Genomic DNA, 11396 nt, shown 5'->3' on the forward strand with positions numbered 1-11396 from the left:
ATGGAAACTGTTGTTGTAAGTAAACTCCACAAGCGGTAATACTTCCTCCCAACTACCCAAGTGATCTAACATACAAGCCCTCAGCAGATCCTCCAAGGACTGGATTGTCCTCTCCGACTGACCATCCGTCTGCGGATGATAAGCAGAACTCAGCTTCAGCTTTGTGCCTAAAGCTTGGTGTAGACTCTGCCAGAATCTGGAAGTGAACCTCGGATCTCGGTCGGAAATAATACTGGAAGGCACCCCGTGCAACCGTACTATCTCCCTCACATACAACTGTGTCAGCTTCTCTAAGGACCACTTCATGTTGACAGGCAAGAAATGCGCACACTTGGTCAACCGATCAACAATTACCCAGATAGCATCACTATTCCTAACGGACCTAGGCAACCCCACAATGAAATCCATAGTAATGCTATCCCACTTCCATTCCGGAATTTCCATCAGCTGCAATAACCCACTCGGCTTCTGATGCTCAACCTTTGCCTTCTGACAGGTCAAACAGACCGCCACATACTCAGCTATCTCCCTCTTCATACCAGACCACCAGAAAGTCTTCTTGAGGTCTTGGTACATCTTAGTCATACCTGGGTGTATGCTAAGTCTACTTTTGTGGCCCTCCTCCAGCACAGCTCTCTTCAGCTCAGCATCCTGAGGTAGGCAAATCCTGCCCCTAAACCTCAAGATCCCATCTTCTCCCAGCTCAAAACCAGCAGCTTTCTCGGTGCCCAATAAACCAAGAAGTCTCACCAATTCCTCATCCTGCAACTGCTTGAGTCCAACCTGCCTCAAGAACTCATTAGTTATGGTAACTGCCCCACAACTAATGTGATCCTGAGCTAACTTCACACAGAGATTCAAATCTCTGAACTTCTCAACCAGCTCCAGCTCTCTCACCATCATGTTCGACATGTGGATGGATTTCCTACTTAGTGCATCTGCCACCACATTGGCCTTGCCCGGATGATACATCAACTGAAAATCATAATCCTTCAGAAACTCCATCCATCGCCTCTGCCTCATGTTCAGCTCTTTCTGATCAAATAAGTACTTCAGACTCTTGTGATCACTAAAAACGTTGAACCGAGCACCATATAAATAATGCCTCCAAATTTTCAAGGCAAACACCACAGCTGCTAACTCTAAGTCATGAGTGGGGTAGTTCCTTTCATGAATCTTCAGTTGCCTTGAAGCATATGCCACCACTCTCCCGTTTTGCATCAGCACACACCCTAGACCCTGATGAGAAGCATCACAGTACACGTCAAAAGGCTCACCAGAATCCGGTAACACCAACACAGGAGAAGTAGTCAACCTTCTCTTCAACTCCTCAAAGCTCCGCTCACAGGCATCTGTCCAAATAAACGGCTGCTCCTTCCTCGTCAACTGGGTCAGAGGCGCTACTATCCTAGAGAACCCTTCAATGAACCTCCGATAGTAACCTGCTAAGCCCACAAAGCTCCTTATATCCGTGACAGTCCTCGGGCGCTCCCACTGCAATACCGACTCCACCTTAGCCGGATCAACAGCAATCCCCTCAGCTGAAATCACGTGGCCCAAGAACTTCACCTCATCCAACCAGAACTCACATTTTGAAAACTTAGCATACAATTGCTTCGCTTTCAAAATCTCCAACACTGTCCTCAAGTGCTCTCCATGTTCCTCCGGGGTCCTTGAATAGATTAAGATATCATCAATAAACACTACCACGAATTTATCCAAGAACGGCCGGAAGATCCTGTTCATGTAGTCCATGAATACTGCGGGGGCGTTGGTCACACCGAACGGCATCACAACATATTCATAGTGACCATACCTAGTCCTGAAAGCAGTCTTCGGTATGTCACCCTCCTTCACCCTAATCTGGTGATATCCTGACCTCAAGTCAATCTTAGAAAACACCGACGCGCCCCTCAGTTGATCCATTAAGTCATCTATCCGGGGAAGTGGATATTTGTTCTTAATGGTCAATTTGTTCAACTGCCGGTAATCAACACACAGTCGACTACCCCCATCCTTCTTCTTTACCAACAACACAGGAGCACCCCACGGCGAAACACTCGGTCGCACCAACTGCTTTTCCAATAAGTCCTCCAACTGATCTTTCAGCTCAGCCAGCTCAGCAGGAGCCATCCTATAGGGAGCTACTGACACTGGTCCCGCACTTGGAACCAAGTCAATGCTGAACTCCATCTCCCTAACAGGAGGCAACCCAGGCACCTCGTCTGGGAACACCTCGGCATACTCCCTCACCACATCGATATCAGCTAAGATTCTCTCGGTCTCCACACTTGTGGTAGCAAGCAGAAGACAGCACTCTGCCCCATCCCTCAGCAAGGACTCAGCTTGAACAGCTGAGATCAACAGCACATCCTCCTCTTGAGGGAAGATTAACCGCCTATTGGCACAGTCTATAAGGATGCGATTGGCAGACAACCAATCCATCCCTAAGATTATGTCAATATCCACCAAAGGTAAACAAATCAAGTTCACCTTGTACTTCTTCTCATTCACCACAACTGGACAACCCACGCACAATTCAGAAGCAATCACAGAAGTAGAAGCGGGCGTCGACACAAGTAGTCTCAACCCCAACTCACACACAGGCACACCCAACAAAGCAGCACATGCATATGATATAAATGAATGCGTAGCACCAGAGTCAAATAGAATCATCACATCCTTACCAGCGGCCTTGCCCTTCCCCTTCACAAGATCAGAAGAAGTCGAAGCCTCAGCACCCGTCAAAGCAAATACCCTGCCAGCAGTAGTAGGTCTGTCACCCCTTTGTGTATCAGCTCTCTGTGCACTACTCCTCTGAGTATCAGCCCTCTGTACATTACTCCTCTGAGTGCTCCTCTCTGGTCTATCCCTCGTAGGACAATTTGCCGATTCGTGGCCCATCTGATGACACCTGAAGCAACGGCTCTCTGTGTGCGGACAGTCCCTGATAAAGTGGGGCCCAGCACACCTAAAACATCTCAGAGTAGCACCTCCACTCTGTCTACCTCCACTAGCAGCACTGGAAGATCGCCTAGAAACAGAACCCCCTTGATGTGGTTGGGGCCTGTCATATGGTTTCCTCTGACTCTCACCCTTCTTGGACCCAGATGGTCCCCCAATAGTCCTCACCGCACGGTTGCCACCTTCCAACTGCTCAACTACCTTCGCCTTCTCCACTAAGGCTGGGAACTCCGTGATGGCCATAGGCACCACCATCCTCTTCAGCTCATATCTCAATCCATCTGCAAATTTCCTGCATTTCCAAGCCTCAGGCATACCCTGCGAATAAAAACGGGCTAGGTGCTCGAATTTTATCACATACTCTGATACTGTCATCCCACCCTGATGCAATCGCATAAACTCTGCCTCCTTGGCATGCCTCACGCTTTCCGGGAAGAACTTCTCCATAAACACTGTCCGGAAGCACTCCCAATCAACTGTAACTCCCCTAGCAACAAGCATCTGATAGGTGCCTCTCCACCAATGTTCAGCCTCCCCAACAAGCATGTATACAGCGTATGCTAACCTCCTCTCTGGAGGACATCCCAATACGGTAAAGATCTTCTCTAATTCACGGATCCAGCGGTCAGCCACTTCTAGATCCGCATCTCCTGCAAACTGTGGAGGATTACACTTCCAGAACTCAGCAAGATCCCGGCTCTCCTGTGACCCTGCAGGTCTTGCTGCACCAGCTGCAGCTCTCTCAGCCTCCATCCTAGCAAAATAGGCATTTTGCTGTTGCATAGCCATGGCCAACATCTCTAGGGCACGGGCTATCTGCTCATTTGTCCTAGTCATCTTCTACAAAGGTAACAACATCTTTAGTAAACAATACTAAACCACACAAAATCAACAGCACAACGAATCACCACAACAATTTCAGCACAGCAATTTTCAGCACAGCAGACATCACAGCAAAACAACACAGCACAGAGCTAACACAGCAAAAAGCCTAAAGGGACCACCCCCAAAGAGTGTCCACTAGACTCGAACTGCTCTGATACCACTAAAGTGTAACGACCCGACTGGTCACTACGCCCGGCATAGCACACTCGAAACACCAGACAGATAGAACAAGTATATGAATATAGGATCTAGAATATATAGATATACAAGGTTCCAATCTGACTAGAGTTAAAGTGTACTAAAGGAAAATACAACCAAATGCTACTATCCCACGTAGCCACAAGCAAAACAACACATCGCCAAGCAAAACAGCTGCAAGGTCCACCAACCTCACCACAAGACGCACCTCTATTCCTGCCCTGCTCCCATACATAGTATGATCATCGCAGTCCAAAAACATGGAAAACAACAGAAGGGTAAGCTAGTGAAATTAAAATTCATCATACAATTATGTAATTGGCAATATAAATAACAACAGATACAATCAGCACACTTGTACCGCTTATACCACTCAACAATATCAGCACCGCAATGCGGCAATATCAGCACTGCTTAGCAGCAACAACAGCACCACTCTAGTGACTATAACGGCACCGCAAAGCGGCAACAACAGCACCACTCTAGTGGCTATAACGGCACCGCAAAGCGGCAACAACAGCACCACTCTAGTGGCTATAACGGCACCGCAAAGCGGCAACAACAGCACCGCCTTAGCGGTTAGAATCAGCACCACATGTGTGGCTAACAACAGCACCGACTTAGCGGCTATAATATCACCCAACCCAGCATATCTCAGCACGGTACAGCACAGCACAGCACAACAATTCAACAAAATTATTACTTTCTACAATTCAGCCCAACGGTCTATGATTCCGCTATACTATATAATTTCTCTTATTAATCCATTGATTCCAGCTCAACAATACACCTCTAATACAACTAACATATTTATCTCAGCTTAATTCCCTAATCATCACAACATATTCATCAAATTCGCTTGGTTCAGCATATAACATCATTGATTAACAATTTCGGCACAACTCAACAGTCAACAACCTATAGATCATCATCTCCTTGCGCGCCCGGCGCACTCGAGGTTGCGCCCAGCGCGACTCAACCCGAGAGCACCAAGGCTCTCCCGCGCTTGGCGCAATTCCAAATTGCGCTTAGCGCCTGTCTGGCAGAGACTCAAGAAGTCTCGTGCGCCCAGCGGAGCCTAACCCGCGCCCAGCGTGGGCAAGGCAGAGACCCACCAGGGTCTCGCGCCCAGCGCAATCCACAATTGCGCCCAGCGTGCCCTTGGCAGAGACTCCCAAGGAGCCTCCGCGCCCAGCGAGTCCAAAAGTGCGCTTAGCGCAATCCAAGTATCCCAAAAACATGTTACTCTTGATATCGCGCCCAGCGCAGCTCGAGTCAGGCCCGGCGCGGGCCAACCAGAGACCCCCATTCGCAAGCTCGCCCAGCGCACACAGCCTTGCGCCCGGCGGGCTTGCCTAAACAGAGTCTCCTGGTGGTCGCGCGCCCGGCGCGAAGAACAGCGCTCAGCGCGAACTCATCAGTAACTTCCCCAAGTTCGAAAAGTTGTTCAAAACCTGCAAATCTTAACAGCAAACAAGCATGCAATCCAGCCAAAATGTCACATTCTCATCAAACATCAAGAAAAATACCTCATTTTCCACATGCAACCACAATCCAAGAATTTCCTCAAAGTTTCTCAAAAATCCCGAAAACCCCAAAATCTTAACTATTGAATTTCTCAACCAAAATCATCAATTCTCAGCCGGTTAAATGAGTCCCCAGACCCCCTTTTAACCAAACCACAGCATAAAACTAACTTCCCTTACCTTGAATCCAGAAATTTGAGCTTCGGGACAAGAAGAACGGAAGAGAGGGACGGAAGAGAGCTTGAACGACCGGAAAGGGAGAAAAAAAGACTCCGAACACTCAGCTAGAGATCCAAGACTACCCCGCACCACCACCTTTAGTCAGCAAGGAAGAGAAGAAACAAGAGAGTGAGTGAGACCTTAGAGTGAAAGAAGGTTTGGGGAAAAATAAGTTCGTACGGGGGGTCTCACATTTTTAGCTTACTAGATTAAAAACTAATTAATAATTTTTAATAAATGATCATTAACAGATTTCTCTGTATCTTTTAATATAATTTCACTATAATTTAATCAAAATTTCATATTTATAGTTTTTAATTGATATTGAGAAAAAGAAAAACCTTGAAAATAAATCGGAACTGAATAAGTTTCATGTTCAAACTTGTATGGTTGGCATTATTAAATGCTTGGAAATGGATAAAATGGCGGTGGCGGTAGTCAATTCTGAAGCGTGTCCTGCTTCTGCATTTGTACGAACCAAAATAATGCAACTTTCAAACTTCTCTCCCACGAATTTCAAGATAAGACAAGATCCAATAAATGAAAATGCAATGTTTTTAATTTCAGTCTTATTTAGCGGGTGTAGAATGAATTCAACCCAAAAGATCATTAATCTTCATAATTCATTTAAAATGATTGAGTAGATTATACTTTTCAACCTCCAATCCGTCAATTAAACATGTTAAACTTTTATGGCTTAAATTTAAATATGTTTTTAATATTTCAAATTTAAGATAAATCTATCTTTATCTTTAAATTTAAAATTATTGTTTTTAGTTTCTATAATTTTAAAAAAATTTATTTTAGTTTTTATATTCAAGTTTTGTTAAGAAATTTATTAAACATTATTGTATAAAATCTATTTATTAGTATTTTTATTAGTGAAAATATCACATTTAATTTAATTGATATTGCATAATTATCTTAATTAGTCACTTTTAAATATATTATTGGTGGCTTAAGGGACTAAAATAAGATTTTTAAAAATTACAAAAACTAAAAACAACAGTTTAAATTTGAGGGATCAAAAATAAATTTATCTTAAATTTAAGGGACTAAAAACATATTTAAGCCAATTTTTATCGAAAAAATTTTGAAGAGGAGAAAGTTTAAAGAATGAACGATGCAAAATTTTATTTTAACTGTCTTGCTAGTGATTTTTTTAAAGTATATTAATAATAACTATACAAAATTAATAATAAAAAGGCTTAACTAAAAACATGTTAAGAACATGTTAATAAATAATAATTATAAAATTTAAGAGATGATAATTTTACAATAAATTATTCAACTATTTACCCACTGAAAACAGTAAAAGAAAAGAAAAGAAGATAAAAATTTAAAATATAATAAATAATATATATATATATATATATATATATATAAAGATAAACACAAAAATTGTTGCTAATGATTGAATGAATTGTATATATATATTACATCTGAAAGTTAAAAGGTAAAATGGATTTATTATTTTAAATTAAAATATATTATGAACTTTAATGTCAAATATGTTATAAATAAATTTTTATATTTTACTTTACACAACTCAAATTATGCAAGCAATTTTTTTTACAGTAAAAAAAAATTACAATATCGATAATGAAGTTCGAGTTTAAATTCTCGCATCTTTATCTGACTTTATCACTAGATCGATCTTTGGGATTTTAATTGCAAAAATCTATGTAATGTTACTTGGGAGTTTAAACTTGTTCAAGAAATGGTTTGCAAAGAAGTAAGAACATGATTATTGGAGTTATAAGGTCCATTTAAAAAATTCGCTTTAATAAAATAAGTTTTTTAATGTTTTATTTAAACTTTTTTTTAGAAACACTTTCTATCTAATTTTAAAAAAAATGTTTTTTAAACCATTTTTTATATACAATTTTCTTATTCAAATTTAAACAACCGACCAATAATCAGTATCAATATCAATTTGGGGTAGTATCCAAACATCATTTGATTCGGTTTAAATATAGGTTTAAAATTTTTTTTTTTGTGTAACAGGGAGCTTAGAAACCAAAAAAAAAAAAAAAAACTCAAACTACCCTTGCTAGATCAGTAGCTAATAAGGAGAAGAGAAAACAGAGGGAGAGTCATAAATAATAAAAGTCTCCCCTAACACAATTCTATGATTGGCTAGTATATCAGCCACTGAATTGGCTTCTCTAAAAACATGCAAAATTGAAAAACTCGAAAAAATATTGTATGACTGACGAATCTTTTGAATTATATCAACATAAGGATGATTTCTAACACATCCGGCTTTCAACAGATTAATTGCTTCCAAAGAGTTTGATTCAAGTATGACTTGCATGCCTAGTTGACAATCCATAATAAGTTGAAGCCCCTACAAAATGGCCCATAATTCTGATTGGATAACTGAGCAACTACCCATCCTTCTAGTAAAAGCAACAATGAATCTACCTTCAGAGTTTCGAATCACTCATCCACATGAACTCTCTCTACCACACTGCACCGTCACAATTAACTTTAATAAAATCCCAGGAAGACAAATTCAGAACTAGATAGAGGGTTGTATGTTGGTTCATCTTTTAAGCCAAAAGGAGAATGACTAAAAAGCCACATAAATTTTAAACTAGTAAATTATTTGTTTTAATATAATATAATTCTATGTAGAGTTGGTTCACGTTTATTATTAGGGTGTAAAAAGTATTGATTTTAATAGGTTTATTTAATTAACTTGTATAAAAATATTTAAATTAATCATATATCAAAGCTTTTAAATTTGTGGTAAGTAAAAGTGTATAAAGGCCTGTATTAAATTTTTCTTCTACTAAACTTAAACAAGTTAATTATTATGATAAATTCATATTAATATTTTGTTTAGTAAATAAGAAAGAAATAAAGAGAAAAAGGGTAAAAAAAAGTAGGTAAGAAATAAAGTAAAAATAATAATAATTTGATAAAAATATGAGGAAAATGTAGTAGAAGTTAATTTTTTTATAAATAAATTTATTTAAATAGTAAATAAAATCATTTTTCATATTACTATATTTATATAATATTATTTTAATATTAAATATAATTTTATAATTAATTTATTTAGAAATATCAAATAAACTTATTATTATTATCATTATTATTATTATATAGAGAGAGTCAAGATCCGTTAACAGTAAATGTAAGTCTAAAAAATACTTACACCAAATTTTATACCTTTAAGAAATTTTTGTATAATAAAAATTTAATCAATTTACTGTTAAGTCATGTGATATTATATTCAATATCATGTATATCAAATTTCACAGTTAATTAATTAACTTTTTTGTATAATACATAATTCAATGATTGGATCGATTAAAGTTGTATTATACAAAAATTTATTAATGGTATAATATTTGGTGTGTGTGATGGAGTTAAGGAGGTGAAATGATAATTTTTCTTCCCTTTGTTTACTCTTTCAACACAATCTTCTTCCTTTAGTGTGAATCTGGAATGATGATCAGCTATGAAGACAAGTTTAGAGTGGATCTAAACTTAGATGGAAGCACTCAAGCTAGAAGCACAAAGGAGTGCTCACGGCTAGTCTTATAAGATCTAGGATTCCTAAAGCTAAGCAAAGAAACTCGGTGACTTTTGGAGAGAAAATGGCTAAAATGTATATTCAGATTTCTTAAATGGCAAAAGTGATTACAAATGTGAAGGAGTGAACTATATATAGGACTGGAGGCAAGCAAAAGTGGCGCCAATCACAAGCTACACAATTAGCGCCAAGAATTTGAATTTCAAATGGAATTTGAAATTCAAATTCTTGGCCACCATGTGCATGATCGTGATCTTAGGCCCTTCATGCATCTAAATGTCATTTAGGAAGCATTTAGGATGGATTTGGGCGTGCACATGTTCAGCCACACTTGACTCAAAACATGTGACCCCAAATTCATCTTAAATGACTACTAAATGAAACCTAGATTTAGCCTCACTTATCTATTCTAGTATTCCTCCAATATTCCTACTCTAATGGCCTAAATACAATGGCCAAACAAATATGAACAATACAAAATAATAAAAGGAACAAAATGAGCCTAATATTGAGTATCAAAATACCCAATGCTCATAAGGCCCAAACATAGGCCCACTAAGCCTATGACCCCAAAATCCTAATCTAGGTTGTCCAAAATACAAGACAAAAAATGTAAAGCCTATACTATATATTGGAAACAATAATAATGGTGGTCATTGTAAAGCCCATGTGAAGAGTACCCTAGGCTCACCAAGTCCATTAGGCCCACCAAGCTCTGAAGCAATCAAATCTTCATGTAATTTCCTTATCATAGCTCTAGTGGTTGGACCTTTGGTCCATGCTCTTCCATGTAATAAAGAGAGATCCGTTTACTTCATGAGTAAGTCTACCTAGACTCACTCCATTTAATAATTCATGTTCTACATTAAATTTCAACGATCAAATCGTTGAATTTAAAGTTCTTAATACATAAATTAAATCAACACATTTTTAAAATGTTTAGGGTTTTGGGTTTATATGATATTTTATTATATAGATTCAAATATACGTTTAAAATATTTTTATGATAATCTATCAACTTCAATTATGAAATAAGTATCATATGATTTTCAATTTTTAAAAAAATTTGTAGACTTGATCTATGCATTAAGAACTTTTAATTTAACGGTTAGATCGTTGAAATTCAATATACATAATGAGTTATTAAGTAGAGTAATTTTACTAAGAGTTATCATATATATATATATATATATATATATATATATATATATATATATATATATATATATAGTTAATCACCTATGCACTGTCTGTGTAAAGTTTTTTTACACTGGCAACCAATCATATCTTTTAATAGTGTAATAAAATAAGCAACTTTAAAAGATATGATTGGTTGCTAGTGTAAAAAACTTTACACTGGCAGTGTATGGATGATTAACTCATATATATATATATGAGGAGGGATCCTCTAATTGTAAGAGTAAGTTTGTCTAAACTTAATTCACTCAATAACCCATATTTTACATTAAAATTCAATTATCCAATCGTTGAATTAAAAAGTTCTTAATGTATAAATCAAGTTTATAAATTTTTTAAAAAATTTGAAAATAATTTAATACTTCGTTTTATTAATTCAAATTGACAGATAATCATAAAATTATTTTATACATTAATTTAAATTAATGAAACGAAGTATCAAATGATTTTCAAATTTTTTAAAAATTTACAAACTTGTTCTATGCATTAAAAATTTTATTTTTAATTTCAATTATTTAAATTATTAAAATTTAATCTAAAATATGAATTATTAAACAAGATAAATTTAAATAGTTTTACTCTTGAAATAAATTAATCTCCCCTTTTATATATATATATATATATATATATATATATATATATATATAAACCATAAGTGTGTCTCCACCAATTTAAGATGGACGCTAATCTCCTCATTTGAGGGATAAAATATTTTAATATCTACAATTTTTTAAATAACACCATATTTTTTTATTTATAACTTTTCTAGGATTACCTTACTTCTCCTCAATAAAGAGGAAAAGTATTTATATGTTTATACAATTTTTTTCTTACATAACATCATATTTTTTACTTTTATA

This window comes from Cajanus cajan, chromosome 4, assembly GCF_000230855.2.
Source record: "Cajanus cajan strain Asha chromosome 4, NIPB_CcT2T_4, whole genome shotgun sequence".
NCBI classification, from domain to species: Eukaryota; Viridiplantae; Streptophyta; class Magnoliopsida; order Fabales; family Fabaceae; genus Cajanus; species Cajanus cajan.